Source organism: Phalangium opilio, unplaced genomic scaffold (assembly GCF_054372755.1).
Source record: "Phalangium opilio isolate 3A_F unplaced genomic scaffold, DU_Popi_V2 ptg000013l_1, whole genome shotgun sequence".
Taxonomy (NCBI): Eukaryota; Metazoa; Arthropoda; class Arachnida; order Opiliones; family Phalangiidae; genus Phalangium; species Phalangium opilio.
Window position 1 is genome coordinate 6,151,902 of NW_028324148.1, and position 14,872 is coordinate 6,166,773.

At 49.4% G+C, this 14,872-nt stretch overlaps 1 protein-coding gene and 41 non-coding genes across 42 annotated transcripts in view; all 42 read left to right on the forward strand.

Moving 5' to 3' along the window:
- The window catches only part of LOC149707953 (sorting nexin-25-like), a 365,564-nt gene that overhangs the window by 242,073 nt on the left and 108,619 nt on the right, over window positions 1-14,872 (forward strand). The window lies entirely within an intron of this gene.
- Window positions 439-511, forward strand: TRNAA-AGC (transfer RNA alanine (anticodon AGC)). Its single transcript has one exon. It is a non-coding gene; the product is annotated as a tRNA-Ala (tRNA).
- TRNAA-AGC (transfer RNA alanine (anticodon AGC)) lies at window positions 584-656 on the forward strand. The gene has a single exon. It is a non-coding gene; the product is annotated as a tRNA-Ala (tRNA).
- TRNAA-AGC (transfer RNA alanine (anticodon AGC)) lies at window positions 874-946 on the forward strand. The gene has a single exon. It is a non-coding gene; the product is annotated as a tRNA-Ala (tRNA).
- TRNAA-AGC (transfer RNA alanine (anticodon AGC)) lies at window positions 1,165-1,237 on the forward strand. Its single transcript has one exon. It is a non-coding gene; the product is annotated as a tRNA-Ala (tRNA).
- TRNAA-AGC (transfer RNA alanine (anticodon AGC)) lies at window positions 1,310-1,382 on the forward strand. The gene has a single exon. It is a non-coding gene; the product is annotated as a tRNA-Ala (tRNA).
- On the forward strand, window positions 1,455-1,527 carry TRNAA-AGC (transfer RNA alanine (anticodon AGC)). The gene has a single exon. It is a non-coding gene; the product is annotated as a tRNA-Ala (tRNA).
- Window positions 1,600-1,672, forward strand: TRNAA-AGC (transfer RNA alanine (anticodon AGC)). The gene has a single exon. It is a non-coding gene; the product is annotated as a tRNA-Ala (tRNA).
- Window positions 1,888-1,962, forward strand: TRNAA-AGC (transfer RNA alanine (anticodon AGC)). The gene has a single exon. It is a non-coding gene; the product is annotated as a tRNA-Ala (tRNA).
- Window positions 2,035-2,107, forward strand: TRNAA-AGC (transfer RNA alanine (anticodon AGC)). The gene has a single exon. It is a non-coding gene; the product is annotated as a tRNA-Ala (tRNA).
- On the forward strand, window positions 2,180-2,252 carry TRNAA-AGC (transfer RNA alanine (anticodon AGC)). Its single transcript has one exon. It is a non-coding gene; the product is annotated as a tRNA-Ala (tRNA).
- On the forward strand, window positions 2,325-2,397 carry TRNAA-AGC (transfer RNA alanine (anticodon AGC)). Its single transcript has one exon. It is a non-coding gene; the product is annotated as a tRNA-Ala (tRNA).
- Window positions 2,616-2,688, forward strand: TRNAA-AGC (transfer RNA alanine (anticodon AGC)). Its single transcript has one exon. It is a non-coding gene; the product is annotated as a tRNA-Ala (tRNA).
- Window positions 3,197-3,269, forward strand: TRNAA-AGC (transfer RNA alanine (anticodon AGC)). The gene has a single exon. It is a non-coding gene; the product is annotated as a tRNA-Ala (tRNA).
- On the forward strand, window positions 3,342-3,414 carry TRNAA-AGC (transfer RNA alanine (anticodon AGC)). Its single transcript has one exon. It is a non-coding gene; the product is annotated as a tRNA-Ala (tRNA).
- Window positions 4,214-4,286, forward strand: TRNAA-AGC (transfer RNA alanine (anticodon AGC)). The gene has a single exon. It is a non-coding gene; the product is annotated as a tRNA-Ala (tRNA).
- Window positions 4,504-4,576, forward strand: TRNAA-AGC (transfer RNA alanine (anticodon AGC)). Its single transcript has one exon. It is a non-coding gene; the product is annotated as a tRNA-Ala (tRNA).
- TRNAA-AGC (transfer RNA alanine (anticodon AGC)) lies at window positions 4,795-4,867 on the forward strand. Its single transcript has one exon. It is a non-coding gene; the product is annotated as a tRNA-Ala (tRNA).
- Window positions 4,940-5,012, forward strand: TRNAA-AGC (transfer RNA alanine (anticodon AGC)). Its single transcript has one exon. It is a non-coding gene; the product is annotated as a tRNA-Ala (tRNA).
- On the forward strand, window positions 5,085-5,157 carry TRNAA-AGC (transfer RNA alanine (anticodon AGC)). Its single transcript has one exon. It is a non-coding gene; the product is annotated as a tRNA-Ala (tRNA).
- Window positions 5,230-5,302, forward strand: TRNAA-AGC (transfer RNA alanine (anticodon AGC)). The gene has a single exon. It is a non-coding gene; the product is annotated as a tRNA-Ala (tRNA).
- Window positions 5,518-5,592, forward strand: TRNAA-AGC (transfer RNA alanine (anticodon AGC)). The gene has a single exon. It is a non-coding gene; the product is annotated as a tRNA-Ala (tRNA).
- Window positions 5,665-5,737, forward strand: TRNAA-AGC (transfer RNA alanine (anticodon AGC)). Its single transcript has one exon. It is a non-coding gene; the product is annotated as a tRNA-Ala (tRNA).
- On the forward strand, window positions 5,810-5,882 carry TRNAA-AGC (transfer RNA alanine (anticodon AGC)). Its single transcript has one exon. It is a non-coding gene; the product is annotated as a tRNA-Ala (tRNA).
- On the forward strand, window positions 5,955-6,027 carry TRNAA-AGC (transfer RNA alanine (anticodon AGC)). Its single transcript has one exon. It is a non-coding gene; the product is annotated as a tRNA-Ala (tRNA).
- TRNAA-AGC (transfer RNA alanine (anticodon AGC)) lies at window positions 6,246-6,318 on the forward strand. The gene has a single exon. It is a non-coding gene; the product is annotated as a tRNA-Ala (tRNA).
- Window positions 6,827-6,899, forward strand: TRNAA-AGC (transfer RNA alanine (anticodon AGC)). The gene has a single exon. It is a non-coding gene; the product is annotated as a tRNA-Ala (tRNA).
- TRNAA-AGC (transfer RNA alanine (anticodon AGC)) lies at window positions 6,972-7,044 on the forward strand. Its single transcript has one exon. It is a non-coding gene; the product is annotated as a tRNA-Ala (tRNA).
- TRNAA-AGC (transfer RNA alanine (anticodon AGC)) lies at window positions 7,844-7,916 on the forward strand. Its single transcript has one exon. It is a non-coding gene; the product is annotated as a tRNA-Ala (tRNA).
- TRNAA-AGC (transfer RNA alanine (anticodon AGC)) lies at window positions 7,989-8,061 on the forward strand. The gene has a single exon. It is a non-coding gene; the product is annotated as a tRNA-Ala (tRNA).
- Window positions 8,861-8,933, forward strand: TRNAA-AGC (transfer RNA alanine (anticodon AGC)). Its single transcript has one exon. It is a non-coding gene; the product is annotated as a tRNA-Ala (tRNA).
- On the forward strand, window positions 9,152-9,224 carry TRNAA-AGC (transfer RNA alanine (anticodon AGC)). The gene has a single exon. It is a non-coding gene; the product is annotated as a tRNA-Ala (tRNA).
- Window positions 9,294-9,369, forward strand: TRNAA-AGC (transfer RNA alanine (anticodon AGC)). The gene has a single exon. It is a non-coding gene; the product is annotated as a tRNA-Ala (tRNA).
- On the forward strand, window positions 10,172-10,244 carry TRNAA-AGC (transfer RNA alanine (anticodon AGC)). The gene has a single exon. It is a non-coding gene; the product is annotated as a tRNA-Ala (tRNA).
- On the forward strand, window positions 10,317-10,389 carry TRNAA-AGC (transfer RNA alanine (anticodon AGC)). The gene has a single exon. It is a non-coding gene; the product is annotated as a tRNA-Ala (tRNA).
- TRNAA-AGC (transfer RNA alanine (anticodon AGC)) lies at window positions 10,607-10,679 on the forward strand. Its single transcript has one exon. It is a non-coding gene; the product is annotated as a tRNA-Ala (tRNA).
- TRNAA-AGC (transfer RNA alanine (anticodon AGC)) lies at window positions 11,772-11,844 on the forward strand. Its single transcript has one exon. It is a non-coding gene; the product is annotated as a tRNA-Ala (tRNA).
- On the forward strand, window positions 11,917-11,989 carry TRNAA-AGC (transfer RNA alanine (anticodon AGC)). The gene has a single exon. It is a non-coding gene; the product is annotated as a tRNA-Ala (tRNA).
- TRNAA-AGC (transfer RNA alanine (anticodon AGC)) lies at window positions 13,081-13,153 on the forward strand. Its single transcript has one exon. It is a non-coding gene; the product is annotated as a tRNA-Ala (tRNA).
- Window positions 13,517-13,589, forward strand: TRNAA-AGC (transfer RNA alanine (anticodon AGC)). Its single transcript has one exon. It is a non-coding gene; the product is annotated as a tRNA-Ala (tRNA).
- TRNAA-AGC (transfer RNA alanine (anticodon AGC)) lies at window positions 14,099-14,171 on the forward strand. The gene has a single exon. It is a non-coding gene; the product is annotated as a tRNA-Ala (tRNA).
- On the forward strand, window positions 14,244-14,316 carry TRNAA-AGC (transfer RNA alanine (anticodon AGC)). Its single transcript has one exon. It is a non-coding gene; the product is annotated as a tRNA-Ala (tRNA).

Consider the following 14,872-nt stretch of genomic DNA (forward strand, 5'->3'; position numbering starts at 1 on the left):
AAGGGGTAAAGCTCAGATGGTAGAGCGCTCGCTTAGCATGCGAGAGGTACCGGGATCGATGCCCGGCGCCTCCAATCGAAATTTATCATTCGTAAAGCGGCTGAAATTAAATTTATGAGTGTCCAAACCCTTCAAACGAGAGTGGAAGGGGGCGTAGCTTAGATTGTAAAATGCTCGCTTAGCATGCGAGAGGTACCGGGATCGATGCGCGGCGCCTCCAATCGAAATTTATCATTCGTAAAGCGGCTGAAATTAAATTTATGAGTGTCCAAACCCTTCAAACGAGAGTGGAAGGGGGCGTAGCTTAGATTGTAAAGCGCTCGCTTAGCATGCGAGAGGTACCGGGATCGATGCGCGGCGCCTCCAATCAAAATTTATCATTCGTAAAGCGGCTGAAATTAAATTTATGAGTGTCCAAACCCTTCAAACTTGAGGGGAGGGGGCGTAGCTCAGATGGTAGAGCGCTCGCTTAGCATGCGAGAGGTACCGGGATCGATGCCCGGCGCCTCCAATCAAAATTTATCATTCGTAAAGCGGCTGAAATTAAATTTATGAGTGTCCAAACCCTTCAAACTAGAGGGGAGGGGGCGTAGCTCAGATGGTAGAGTGCTCGCTTAGCATGCGAGAGGTACCGGGATCGATGCCCGGCGCCTCCAATCGAAATTTATCATTCGTAAAGCAGCTGAAATTAAATTTATGATTGTCCAAACCCTTCAAACTTGAGGGGAGGGGGCGTAGCTCAGATGGTAGAGCGCTCGCTTAGCATGCGAGAGGTACCGGGATCGATGCGCGGCGCCTCCAATCAAAATTTATCATTCGTAAAGCGGCTGAAATTAAATTTATGAGTGTCCAAACCCTTCAAACTTGAGGGGAGGGGGCGTAGCTCAGATGGTAGAGCGCTCGCTTAGCATGCGAGAGGTACCGGGATCGATGCCCGGCGCCTCCAATCGATATTTATCATTCGTAAAGCGGCTGAAATTAAATTTATGAGTGTCCAAACCCTTCAAACGAGAGTGGAAGGGGGCGTAGCTTAGATTGTAAAGCGCTCGCTTAGCATGCGAGAGGTACCGGGATCGATGCCCGGCGCCTCCAATCAAAATTTATCATTCGTAAAGCGGCTGAAATTAAATTTATGAGTGTCCAAACCCTTCAAACTAGAGGGGAGGGGGCGTAGCTCAGATGGTAGAGTGCTCGCTTAGCATGCGAGAGGTACCGGGATCGATGCCCGGCGCCTCCAATCGAAATTTATCATTCGTAAAGCAGCTGAAATTAAATTTATGATTGTCCAAACCCTTCAAACTAGAGGGGAGGGGGCGTAGCTCAGATGGTAGAGTGCTCGCTTAGCATGCGAGAGGTACCGGGATCGATGCCCGGCGCCTCCAATCGAAATTTATCATTCGTAAAGCAGCTGAAATTAAATTTATGATTGTCCAAACCCTTCAAACTTGAGGGGAGGGGGCGTAGCTCAGATGGTAGAGCGCTCGCTTAGCATGCGAGAGGTACCGGGATCGATGCCCGGCGCCTCCAATCAAAATTTATCATTCGTAAAGCGGCTGAAATTAAATTTATGAGTGTCCAAACCCTTCAAACTTGAGGGGAGGGGGCGTAGCTCAGATGGTAGAGCGCTCGCTTAGCATGCGAGAGGTACCGGGATCGATGCCCGGCGCCTCCAATCGATATTTATCATTCGTAAAGCGGCTGAAATTAAATTTATGAGTGTCCAAACCCTTCAAACGAGAGTGGAAGGGGGCGTAGCTTAGATTGTAAAGCGCTCGCTTAGCATGCGAGAGGTACCGGGATCGATGCGCGGCGTATCCAATCAAAATTTATCATTCGTAAAGCGGCTGAAATTAAATTTATGAGTGTCCAAACCCTTCAAACTTGAGGGGAGTAGCGTAGCTCAGATGGTAGAGCGCTCGCTTAGCATGCGAGAGGTACCGGGATCGATGCCCGGCGCCTCCAATCAAAATTTATCATTCGTAAAGCGGCTGAAATTAAATTTATGAGTGTCCAAACCCTTCAAACTAGAGGGGAGGGGGCGTAGCTCAGATGGTAGAGTGCTCGCTTAGCATGCGAGAGGTACCGGGATCGATGCCCGGCGCCTCCAATCGAAATTTATCATTCGTAAAGCAGCTGAAATTAAATTTATGATTGTCCAAACCCTTCAAACTTGAGGGGAGGGGGCGTAGCTCAGATGGTAGAGCGCTCACTTAGCATGCGAGAGGTACCGGGATCGATGCCCGGCGCCTCCAATCAAAATTTATCATTCGTAAAGCGGCTGAAATTAAGTTTATGAGTGTCCAAACCCTTCAAACTTGAGGGGAGGGGGCGTAGCTCAGATGGTAGAGCGCTCACTTAGCATGCGAGAGGTACCGGGATCGATGCCCGGCGCCTCCAATCGATATTTATCATTCGTAAAGCGGCTGAAATTAAATTTATGAGTGTCCAAACCCTTCAAACGAGAGTGGAAGGGGGCGTAGCTTAGATTGTAAAGCGCTCGCTTAGCATGCGAGAGGTACCGGGATCGATGCGCGGCGCCTCCAATCAAAATTTATCATTCGTAAAGCGGCTGAAATTAAATTTATGAGTGTCCAAACCCTTCAAACTTCAGGGGAGGGGGCGTAGCTCAGATGGTAGAGCGCTCGCTTAGCATGCGAGAGGTACCGGGATCGATGCCCGGCGCCTCCAATCAAAATTTATCATTCGTAAAGCGGCTGAAATTAAATTTATGAGTGTCCAAACCCTTCAAACTAGAGGGGAGGGGGCGTAGCTAAGATGGTAGAGTGCTCGCTTAGCATGCGAGAGGTACCGGGATCGATGCGCGGCGCCTCCAATCAAAATTTGTCATTCGTAAAGCGGCTGAAATTAAATTTATGAGTGTCCTAACCCTTCAAACGAGAGTGGAAGGGGGCAAAGCTCAGATGGTAGAGCGCTCGCTTAGCATGCGAGAGGTACCGGGATCGATGCCCGGCGCCTCCAATCGAAATTTATCATTCGTAAAGCGGCTGAAATTAAATTTATGAGTGTCCAAACCCTTCAAACTAAAGGGGAGGGGGCGTAACTCAGATGGTAGAGTGCTCGCTTAGCATGCGAGAGGTACCGGAATCGATGCCCGGCGCCTCCAATCGAAATTTATCATTCGTAAAGCAGCTGAAATTAAATTTATGATTGTCCAAACCCTTCAAACTAAAGGGGAGGGGGCGTAGCTCAGATGGTACAGCGCTCGCTTAGCATGCGAGAGGTACCGGGATCGATGCCCGGCGCCTCCAATCAAAATTTATCATTCGTAAAGCGGCTGAAATTAAATTTATGAGTGTCCAAACCCTTCAAACTTGAGGGGAGGGGGCGTAGCTCAGATGGTAGAGCGCTCGCTTAGCATGCGAGAGGTACCGGGATCGATGCCCGGCGCCTCCAATCGAAATTTATCCTTCGTAAAGCGGCTGAAATTAAAATTTATGAGTGTTCAAACCCTTCCAACTACAGAAGAACGGGCGTAGCTCAGATGGTAGAGCGCTCGCTTAGCATGCGAGAGGTACCGGGATCGATGCCCGGCGCCTCCAATCGAGATTTATCATTCGTAAAGCGGCTGAATTAAAATTTATGAGTGGCCAAACCCTTCAAACTACAGGGGAGGGGGCGTAACCCAGATGGTAGAGCGCTCGCTTAGCATGCGAGAGGTACCGGGATCGATGCCCGGCGCCTCCAATCAAAATTTATCATTCGTAAAGCGGCTGAAATTAAATTTATGAGTGTCCAAACCCTTCAAACTAGAGGGGAGGGGGCGTAGCTAAGATGGTAGAGTGCTCGCTTAGCATGCGAGAGGTACCGGGATCGATGCGCGGCGCCTCCAATCAAAATTTGTCATTCGTAAAGCGGCTGAAATTAAATTTATGAGTGTCCAAACCCTTCAAACGAGAGTGGAAGGGGGCAAAGCTCAGATGGTAGAGCGCTCGCTTAGCATGCGAGAGGTACCGGGATCGATGCCCGGCGCCTCCAATCGAAATTTATCATTCGTAAAGCGGCTGAAATTAAATTTATGAGTGTCCAAACCCTTCAAACTAAAGGGGAGGGGGCGTAACTCAGATGGTAGAGTGCTCGCTTAGCATGCGAGAGGTACCGGAATCGATGCCCGGCGCCTCCAATCGAAATTTATCATTCGTAAAGCAGCTGAAATTAAATTTATGATTGTCCAAACCCTTCAAACTAAAGGGGAGGGGGCGTAGCTCAGATGGTACAGCGCTCGCTTAGCATGCGAGAGGTACCGGGATCGATGCCCGGCGCCTCCAATCAAAATTTATCATTCGTAAAGCAGCTGAAATTAAATTTATGATTGTCCAAACCCTTCAAACTTGAGGGGAGGGGGCGTAGCTCAGATGGTAGAGCGCTCGCTTAGCATGCGAGAGGTACCGGGATCGATGCGCGGCGCCTCCAATCAAAATTTATCATTCGTAAAGCGGCTGAAATTAAATTTATGAGTGTCCAAACCCTTCAAACTTGAGGGGAGGGGGCGTAGCTCAGATGGTAGAGCGCTCGCTTAGCATGCGAGAGGTACCGGGATCGATGCCCGGCGCCTCCAATCGATATTTATCATTCGTAAAGCGGCTGAAATTAAATTTATGAGTGTCCAAACCCTTCAAACGAGAGTGGAAGGGGGCGTAGCTTAGATTGTAAAGCGCTCGCTTAGCATGCGAGAGGTACCGGGATCGATGCCCGGCGCCTCCAATCAAAATTTATCATTCGTAAAGCGGCTGAAATTAAATTTATGAGTGTCCAAACCCTTCAAACTAGAGGGGAGGGGGCGTAGCTCAGATGGTAGAGTGCTCGCTTAGCATGCGAGAGGTACCGGGATCGATGCCCGGCGCCTCCAATCGAAATTTATCATTCGTAAAGCAGCTGAAATTAAATTTATGATTGTCCAAACCCTTCAAACTAGAGGGGAGGGGGCGTAGCTCAGATGGTAGAGTGCTCGCTTAGCATGCGAGAGGTACCGGGATCGATGCCCGGCGCCTCCAATCGAAATTTATCATTCGTAAAGCAGCTGAAATTAAATTTATGATTGTCCAAACCCTTCAAACTTGAGGGGAGGGGGCGTAGCTCAGATGGTAGAGCGCTCGCTTAGCATGCGAGAGGTACCGGGATCGATGCCCGGCGCCTCCAATCAAAATTTATCATTCGTAAAGCGGCTGAAATTAAATTTATGAGTGTCCAAACCCTTCAAACTTGAGGGGAGGGGGCGTAGCTCAGATGGTAGAGCGCTCGCTTAGCATGCGAGAGGTACCGGGATCGATGCCCGGCGCCTCCAATCGATATTTATCATTCGTAAAGCGGCTGAAATTAAATTTATGAGTGTCCAAACCCTTCAAACGAGAGTGGAAGGGGGCGTAGCTTAGATTGTAAAGCGCTCGCTTAGCATGCGAGAGGTACCGGGATCGATGCGCGGCGTATCCAATCAAAATTTATCATTCGTAAAGCGGCTGAAATTAAATTTATGAGTGTCCAAACCCTTCAAACTTGAGGGGAGTAGCGTAGCTCAGATGGTAGAGCGCTCGCTTAGCATGCGAGAGGTACCGGGATCGATGCCCGGCGCCTCCAATCAAAATTTATCATTCGTAAAGCGGCTGAAATTAAATTTATGAGTGTCCAAACCCTTCAAACTAGAGGGGAGGGGGCGTAGCTCAGATGGTAGAGTGCTCGCTTAGCATGCGAGAGGTACCGGGATCGATGCCCGGCGCCTCCAATCGAAATTTATCATTCGTAAAGCAGCTGAAATTAAATTTATGATTGTCCAAACCCTTCAAACTTGAGGGGAGGGGGCGTAGCTCAGATGGTAGAGCGCTCACTTAGCATGCGAGAGGTACCGGGATCGATGCCCGGCGCCTCCAATCAAAATTTATCATTCGTAAAGCGGCTGAAATTAAGTTTATGAGTGTCCAAACCCTTCAAACTTGAGGGGAGGGGGCGTAGCTCAGATGGTAGAGCGCTCACTTAGCATGCGAGAGGTACCGGGATCGATGCCCGGCGCCTCCAATCGATATTTATCATTCGTAAAGCGGCTGAAATTAAATTTATGAGTGTCCAAACCCTTCAAACGAGAGTGGAAGGGGGCGTAGCTTAGATTGTAAAGCGCTCGCTTAGCATGCGAGAGGTACCGGGATCGATGCGCGGCGCCTCCAATCAAAATTTATCATTCGTAAAGCGGCTGAAATTAAATTTATGAGTGTCCAAACCCTTCAAACTTCAGGGGAGGGGGCGTAGCTCAGATGGTAGAGCGCTCGCTTAGCATGCGAGAGGTACCGGGATCGATGCCCGGCGCCTCCAATCAAAATTTATCATTCGTAAAGCGGCTGAAATTAAATTTATGAGTGTCCAAACCCTTCAAACTTGAGGGGAGGGGGCGTAGCTAAGATGGTAGAGTGCTCGCTTAGCATGCGAGAGGTACCGGGATCGATGCGCGGCGCCTCCAATCAAAATTTGTCATTCGTAAAGCGGCTGAAATTAAATTTATGAGTGTCCTAACCCTTCAAACGAGAGTGGAAGGGGGCAAAGCTCAGATGGTAGAGCGCTCGCTTAGCATGCGAGAGGTACCGGGATCGATGCCCGGCGCCTCCAATCGAAATTTATCATTCGTAAAGCGGCTGAAATTAAATTTATGAGTGTCCAAACCCTTCAAACTAAAGGGGAGGAGGCGTAACTCAGATGGTAGAGTGCTCGCTTAGCATGCGAGAGGTACCGGAATCGATGCCCGGCGCCTCCAATCGAAATTTATCATTCGTAAAGCAGCTGAAATTAAATTTATGATTGTCCAAACCCTTCAAACTAAAGGGGAGGGGGCGTAGCTCAGATGGTACAGCGCTCGCTTAGCATGCGAGAGGTACCGGGATCGATGCCCGGCGCCTCCAATCAAAATTTATCATTCGTAAAGCGGCTGAAATTAAATTTATGAGTGTCCAAACCCTTCAAACTTGCGGGGAGGGGGCGTAGCTCAGATGGTAGAGCGCTCGCTTAGCATGCGAGAGGTACCGGGATCGATGCCCGGCGCCTCCAATCGAAATTTATCCTTCGTAAAGCGGCTGAAATTAAAATTTATGAGTGTTCAAACCCTTCCAACTACAGAAGAACGGGCGTAGCTCAGATGGTAGAGCGCTCGCTTAGCATGCGAGAGGTACCGGGATCGATGCCCGGCGCCTCCAATCGAGATTTATCATTCGTAAAGCGGCTGAATTAAAATTTATGAGTGGCCAAACCCTTCAAACTACAGGGGAGGGGGCGTAACCCAGATGGTAGAGCGCTCGCTTAGCATGCGAGAGGTACCGGGATCGATGCCCGGCGCCTCCAATCAAAATTTATCATTCGTAAAGCGGCTGAAATTAAATTTATGAGTGTCCAAACCCTTCAAACTAGAGGGGAGGGGGCGTAGCTAAGATGGTAGAGTGCTCGCTTAGCATGCGAGAGGTACCGGGATCGATGCGCGGCGCCTCCAATCAAAATTTGTCATTCGTAAAGCGGCTGAAATTAAATTTATGAGTGTCCAAACCCTTCAAACGAGAGTGGAAGGGGGCAAAGCTCAGATGGTAGAGCGCTCGCTTAGCATGCGAGAGGTACCGGGATCGATGCCCGGCGCCTCCAATCGAAATTTATCATTCGTAAAGCGGCTGAAATTAAATTTATGAGTGTCCAAACCCTTCAAACTAAAGGGGAGGGGGCGTAACTCAGATGGTAGAGTGCTCGCTTAGCATGCGAGAGGTACCGGAATCGATGCCCGGCGCCTCCAATCGAAATTTATCATTCGTAAAGCAGCTGAAATTAAATTTATGATTGTCCAAACCCTTCAAACTAAAGGGGAGGGGGCGTAGCTCAGATGGTACAGCGCTCGCTTAGCATGCGAGAGGTACCGGGATCGATGCCCGGCGCCTCCAATCAAAATTTATCATTCGTAAAGCGGCTGAAATTAAATTTATGAGTGTCCAAACCCTTCAAACTTGAGGGGAGGGGGCGTAGCTCAGATGGTAGAGCGCTCGCTTAGCATGCGAGAGGTACCGGGATCGATGCCCGGCGCCTCCAATCGAAATTTATCCTTCGTAAAGCGGCTGAAATTAAAATTTATGAGTGTTCAAACCCTTCCAACTACAGAAGAACGGGCGTAGCTCAGATGGTAGAGCGCTCGCTTAGCATGCGAGAGGTACCGGGATCGATGCCCGGCGCCTCCAATCGAGATTTATCATTCGTAAAGCGGCTGAATTAAAATTTATGAGTGGCCAAACCCTTCAAACTACAGGGGAGGGGGCGTAACCCAGATGGTAGAGCGCTCGCTTAGCATGCGAGAGGTACCGGGATCGATGCCCGGCGCCTCCAATCAAAATTTATCATTCGTAAAGCGGCTGAAATTAAATTTATGAGTGTCCAAACCCTTCAAACTAGAGGGGAGGGGGCGTAGCTAAGATGGTAGAGTGCTCGCTTAGCATGCGAGAGGTACCGGGATCGATGCGCGGCGCCTCCAATCAAAATTTGTCATTCGTAAAGCGGCTGAAATTAAATTTATGAGTGTCCAAACCCTTCAAACGAGAGTGGAAGGGGGCAAAGCTCAGATGGTAGAGCGCTCGCTTAGCATGCGAGAGGTACCGGGATCGATGCCCGGCGCCTCCAATCGAAATTTATCATTCGTAAAGCGGCTGAAATTAAATTTATGAGTGTCCAAACCCTTCAAACTAAAGGGGAGGGGGCGTAACTCAGATGGTAGAGTGCTCGCTTAGCATGCGAGAGGTACCGGAATCGATGCCCGGCGCCTCCAATCGAAATTTATCATTCGTAAAGCAGCTGAAATTAAATTTATGATTGTCCAAACCCTTCAAACTAAAGGGGAGGGGGCGTAGCTCAGATGGTACAGCGCTCGCTTAGCATGCGAGAGGTACCGGGATCGATGCCCGGCGCCTCCAATCGAAATTTATCCTTCGTAAAGCGGCTGAAATTAAAATTTATGTGTGTTCAAACCCTTCAAACTACAGAAGAACGGGCGTAGCTCAGATGGTAGAGCGCTCTCTTAGCATGCGAGAGGTACCGGGATCGATGCCCGGTGCCTCCAATCGAAATTTATCATTCGTAAAGCGGCTGAATTAAAATTTATGAGTGGCCAAACCCTTCAAACTAAAGGGGAGGGGGCGTAACTCAGATGGTAGAGTGCTCGCTTAGCATGCGAGAGGTACCGGGATCGATGCCCGGCGCCTCCAATCGAAATTTATTATTCGTAAAGCGGCTGAATTAAAATTTATGAGTGTCCAAACCCTTCAAACTACAGGGGACTTGGCGTAGCTCAGATGGTAGAGCGCTCGCTTAGCATGCGAGAGGTACCGGGATCGATGCCCGGCGCCTCCAATCGAAATTTATCATTCGTAAAGCGGCTGAAATTATTTTTATGAGTGTCCAAACCCTTCAAACGAGAGTGGAATGGGGCATAGCTCAGATGGTAGAGCGCTCGCTTAGCATGCGAGAGGTACCGGGATCGATGCGCGGCGCCTCCAATCAAAATTTGTCATTCGTAAAGCGGCTGAAATTAAATTTATGAGTGTCCAAACCCTTCAAACGAGAGTGGAAGGGGGCAAAGCTCAGATGGTAGAGCGCTCGCTTAGCATGCGAGAGGTACCGGGATCGATGCCCGGCGCCTCCAATCGAAATTTATCATTGGTAAAGCGGCTGAAATTAAATTTATGAGTGTCCAAACCCTTCGAACGAGAGTGGAAGGGGGCAAAGCTCAGATGGTAGAGCGCTCGCTTAGCATGCGAGAGGTACCGGGATCGATGCGCGGCGCCTCCAATCAAAATTTGTCATTCGTAAAGCGGCTGAAATTAAATTTATGAGTGTCCAAACCCTTCAAACGAGAGTGGAAGGGGGCAAAGCTCAGATGGTAGAGCGCTCGCTTAGCATGCGAGAGGTACCGGGATCGATGCCCGGCGCCTCCAATCGAAATTTATCATTCGTAAAGCGGCTGAAATTAAATTTATGAGTGTCCAAACCCTTCAAACGAGAGTGGAAGGGGGCGTAGCTTAGATTGTAAAGCGCTCGCTTAGCATGCGAGAGATACCGGGATCGATGCCCGGCGCCTCCAGTCAAAATTTATCATTCGTAAAGCGGCTGAAATTAAATTTATGAGTGTCCAAACCCTTCAAACTAGAGGGGAGGGGGCGTAGCTCAGATGGTAGAGCGCTCGCTTAGCATGCGAGAGGTACCGGGATCGATGCCCGGCGCCTCCAATCAAAATTTATCATTCGTAAAGCGGCTGAAATTAAATTTATGAGTGTCCAAACCCTTCAAACTAAAGGGGAGGGGGCGTAACTCAGATGGTAGAGTGCTCGCTTAGCATGCGAGAGGTACCGGGATCGATGCCCGGCGCCTCCAATCGAAATTTATCATTCGTAAAGCAGCTGAAATTAAATTTATGATTGTCCAAACCCTTCAAACTAAAGGGGAGGGGGCGTAACTCAGATGGTAGAGTGCTCGCTTAGCATGCGAGAGGTACCGGGATCGATGGCCGGCGCCTCCAATCGAAATTTATCATTCGTAAAGCCGCTGAAATTAAATTTATGATTGTCCAAACCCTTCAAACTAAAGGGGAGGGGGCGTAACTCAGATGGTAGAGTGCTCGCTTAGCATGCGAGAGGTACCGGGATCGATGCCCGGCGCCTCCAATCGAAATTTATCCTTCGTAAAGCGGCTGAAATTAAAATTTATGAGTGTTCAAACCCTTCAAACTACAGAAGAACGGGCGTAGCTCAGATGGTAGAGCGCTCGCTTAGCATGCGAGAGGTACCGGGATCGATGCCCGGCGCCTCCAATCGAAATTTATCATTCGTAAAGCGGCTGAATTAAAATTTATGAGTGGCCAAACCCTTCAAACTACAGGGGAGGGGGCGTAACCCAGATGGTAGAGCGCTCGCTTAGCATGCGAGAGGTACCGGGATCGATGCCCGGCGCCTCCAATCGAAATTTATTATTCGTAAAGCGGCTGAATTTAAATTTATGAGTGTCCAAACATTTCAAACTACAGGGGACTTGGCCTAGCTCAGATGGTAGAGCGCTCGCTTAGCATGCGAGAGGTACCGGGATCGATGCCCGGCGCCTCCAATCGAAATTTATCATTCGTAAAGCGGCTGAAATTAAATTTATGAGTGTCCAAACCCTTCAAACGAGAGTGGAATGGGGCATAGCTCAGATGGTAGAGCGCTCGCTTAGCATGCGAGAGGTACCGGGATCGATGCCCGGCGCCTCCAATCGAAATTTATCATTCGTAAAGCGGCTGAAATTAAATTTATGAGTGTCCAAACCCTTCAAACGAGAGTGGAAGGGGGCAAAGCTCAGATGGTAGAGCGCTCGCTTAGCATGCGAGAGGTACCGGGATCGATGCGCGGCGCCTCCAATCAAAATTTGTCATTCGTAAAGCGGCTGAAATTAAATTTATGAGTGTCCAAACCCTTCAAACGAGAGTGGAAGGGGGCAAAGCTCAGATGGTAGAGCGCTCGCTTAGCATGCGAGAGGTACCGGGATCGATGCCCGGCGCCTCCAATCGAAATTTATCATTCGTAAAGCGGCTGAAATTAAATTTATGAGTGTCCAAACCCTTCAAACGAGAGTGGAAGGGGGCGTAGCTTAGATTGTAAAGCGCTCGCTTAGCATGCGAGAGGTACCGGGATCGATGCCCGGCGCCTCCAATCAAAATTTATCATTCGTAAAGCGGCTGAAATTAAATTTATGAGTGTCCAAACCCTTCAAACTAGAGGGGAGGGGGCGTAGCTCAGATGGTAGAGCGCTCGCTTAGCATGCGAGAGGTACCGGGATCGATGCCCGGCGCCTCCAATCGAAATTTATCATTCGTAAAGCAGCTGAAATTAAATTTATGATTGTCCAAACCCTTCAAACTAAAGGGGAGGGGGCGTAACTCAGATGGTAGAGTGCTCGCTTAGCATGCGAGAGGTACCGGGATCGATGCCCGGCGCCTCCAATCGAAATTTATCCTTCGTAAAGCGGCTGAAATTAAAATTTATGAGTGTTCAAACCCTTCAAACTACAGAAGAACGGGCGTAGCTCAGATGGTAGAGCGCTCGCTTAGCATGCGAGAGGTACCGGGATCAATGCCCGGCGCCTCCAATCGAAATTTATCATTCGTAAAGCGGCTGAATTAAAATTTATGAGTGGCCAAACCCTTCAAACTACAGGGGAGGGGGCGTAACCCAGATGGTAGAGCGCTCGCTTAGCATGCGAGAGGTACCGGGATCGATGCCCGGCGCCTCCAATCGAAATTTATTATTCGTAAAGCGGCTGAATTAAAATTTATGAGTGTCCAAACCCTTCAAACTACAGGGGACTGTGCGTAGCTCAGATGGTAGAGCGCTCGCTTAGCATGCGAGAGGTACCGGGATCGATGCCCGGCGCCTCCAATCGAAATTTATCATTGGTAAAGCGGCTGAAATTAAATTTATGAGTGTCCAAACCCTACAAACGAGAGTGGAAGGGGGCAAAGCTCAGATGGTAGAGCGCTCGCTTAGCATGCGAGAGGTACCGGGATCGATGCGCGGCGCCTCCAATCAAAATTTGTCATTCGTAAAGCGGCTGAAATTAAATTTATGAGTGTCCAAACCCTTCAAACGAGAGTGGAAGGGGGCAAAGCTCAGATGGTAGAGCGCTCGCTTAGCATGCGAGAGGTACCGGGATCGATGCCCGGCGCCTCCAATCGAAATTTATCATTCGTAAAGCGGCTGAAATTAAATTTATGAGTGTCCAAACCCTTCAAACGAGAGTGGAAGGGGGCGTAGCTTAGATTGTAAAGCGCTCGCTTAGCATGCGAGAGGTACCGGGATCGATGCGCGGCGCCTCCAATCAAAATTTATCATTCGTAAAGCGGCTGAAATTAAATTTATGAGTGTCCAAACCCTTCAAACTTCAGGGGAGGGGGCGTAGCTCAGATGGTAGAGCGCTCGCTTAGCATGCGAGAGGTACCGGGATCGATGCGCGGCGCCTCCAATCAAAATTTATCATTCGTAAAGCGGCTGAAATTAAATTTATGAGTGTCCAAACCCTTCAAACTTCAGGGGAGGGGGCGTAGCTCAGATGGTAGAGCGCTCGCTTAGCATGCGAGAGGTACCGGGATCGATGCCCGGCGCCTCCAATCAAAATTTATCATTCGTAAAGCGGCTGAAATTAAATTTATGAGTGTCCAAACCCTTCAAACTAGAGGGGAGGGGGCGTAGCTAAGATGGTAGAGTGCTCGCTTAGCATGCGAGAGGTACCGGGATCGATGCGCGGCGCCTCCAATCAAAATTTGTCATTCGTAAAGCGGCTGAAATTAAATTTATGAGTGTCCAAACCCTTCAAACGAGAGTGGAAGGGGGCAAAGCTCAGATGGTAGAGCGCTCGCTTAGCATGCGAGAGGTACCGGGATCGATGCCCGGCGCCTCCAATCGAAATTTATCATTCGTAAAGCGGCTGAAATTAAATTTATGAGTGTCCAAACCCTTCAAACTAAAGGGGAGGGGGCGTAACTCAGATGGTAGAGTGCTCGCTTAGCATGCGAGAGGTACCGGGATCGATGCCCGGCGCCTCCAATCAAAATTTATCATTCGTAAAGCGGCTGAAATTAAATTTATGAGTGTCCAAACCCTTCAAACTAGAGGGGAGGGGGCGTAGCTAAGATGGTAGAGTGCTCGCTTAGCATGCGAGAGGTACCGGGATCGATGCCCGGCGCCTCCAATCGAAATTTGTCATTCGTAAAGCGGCTGAAATTAAATTTATGAGTGTCCAAACCCTTCAAACGAGAGTGGAAGGGGGCAAAGCTCAGATGGTAGAGCGCTCGCTTAGCATGCGAGAGGTACCGGGATCGATGCCCGGCGCCTCCAATCGAAATTTATCATTCGTAAAGCGGCTGAAATTAAATTTATGAGTGTCCAAACCCTTCAAACGAGAGTGGAAGGGGGCGTAGCTTAGATTGTAAAGCGCTCGCTTAGCATGCGAGAGGTACCGGGATCGATGCCCGGCGCCTCCAATCAAAATTTATCATTCGTAAAGCGGCTGAAATTAAATTTATGAGTGTCCAAACCCTTCAAACTAGAGGGGAGGGGGCGTAGCTCAGATGGTAGAGCGCTCGCTTAGCATGCGAGAGGTACCGGGATCGATGCCCGGCGCCTCCAATCGAAATTTATCATTCGTAAAGCAGCTGAAATTAAATTTATGATTGTCCAAACCCTTCAAACTAAAGGGGAGGGGGCGTAACTCAGATGGTAGAGTGCTCGCTTAGCATGCGAGAGGTACCGGGATCGATGCCCGGCGCCTCCAATCGAAATTTATCCTTCGTAAAGCGGCTGAAATTAAAATTTATGAGTGTTCAAACCCTTCAAACTACAGAAGAACGGGCGTAGCTCAGATGGTAGAGCGCTCGCTTAGCATGCGAGAGGTACCGGGATCAATGCCCGGCGCCTCCAATCGAAATTTATCATTCGTAAAGCGGCTGAATTAAAATTTATGAGTGGCCAAACCCTTCAAACTACAGGGGAGGGGGCGTAACCCAGATGGTAGAGCGCTCGCTTAGCATGCGAGAGGTACCGGGATCGATGCCCGGCGCCTCCAATCGAAATTTATTATTCGTAAAGCGGCTGAATTAAAATTTATGAGTGTCCAAACCCTTCAAACTACAGGGGACTGTGCGTAGCTCAGATGGTAGAGCGCTCGCTTAGCATGCGAGAGGTACCGGGATCGATGCCCGGCGCCTCCAATCGAAATTTATCATTGGTAAAGCGGCTGAAATTAAATTTATGAGTGTCCAAACCCTACAAACGAGAGTGGAAGGGGGCAAAGCTCAGATGGTAGAGCGCTCGCTTAGCATGCGAGAGGT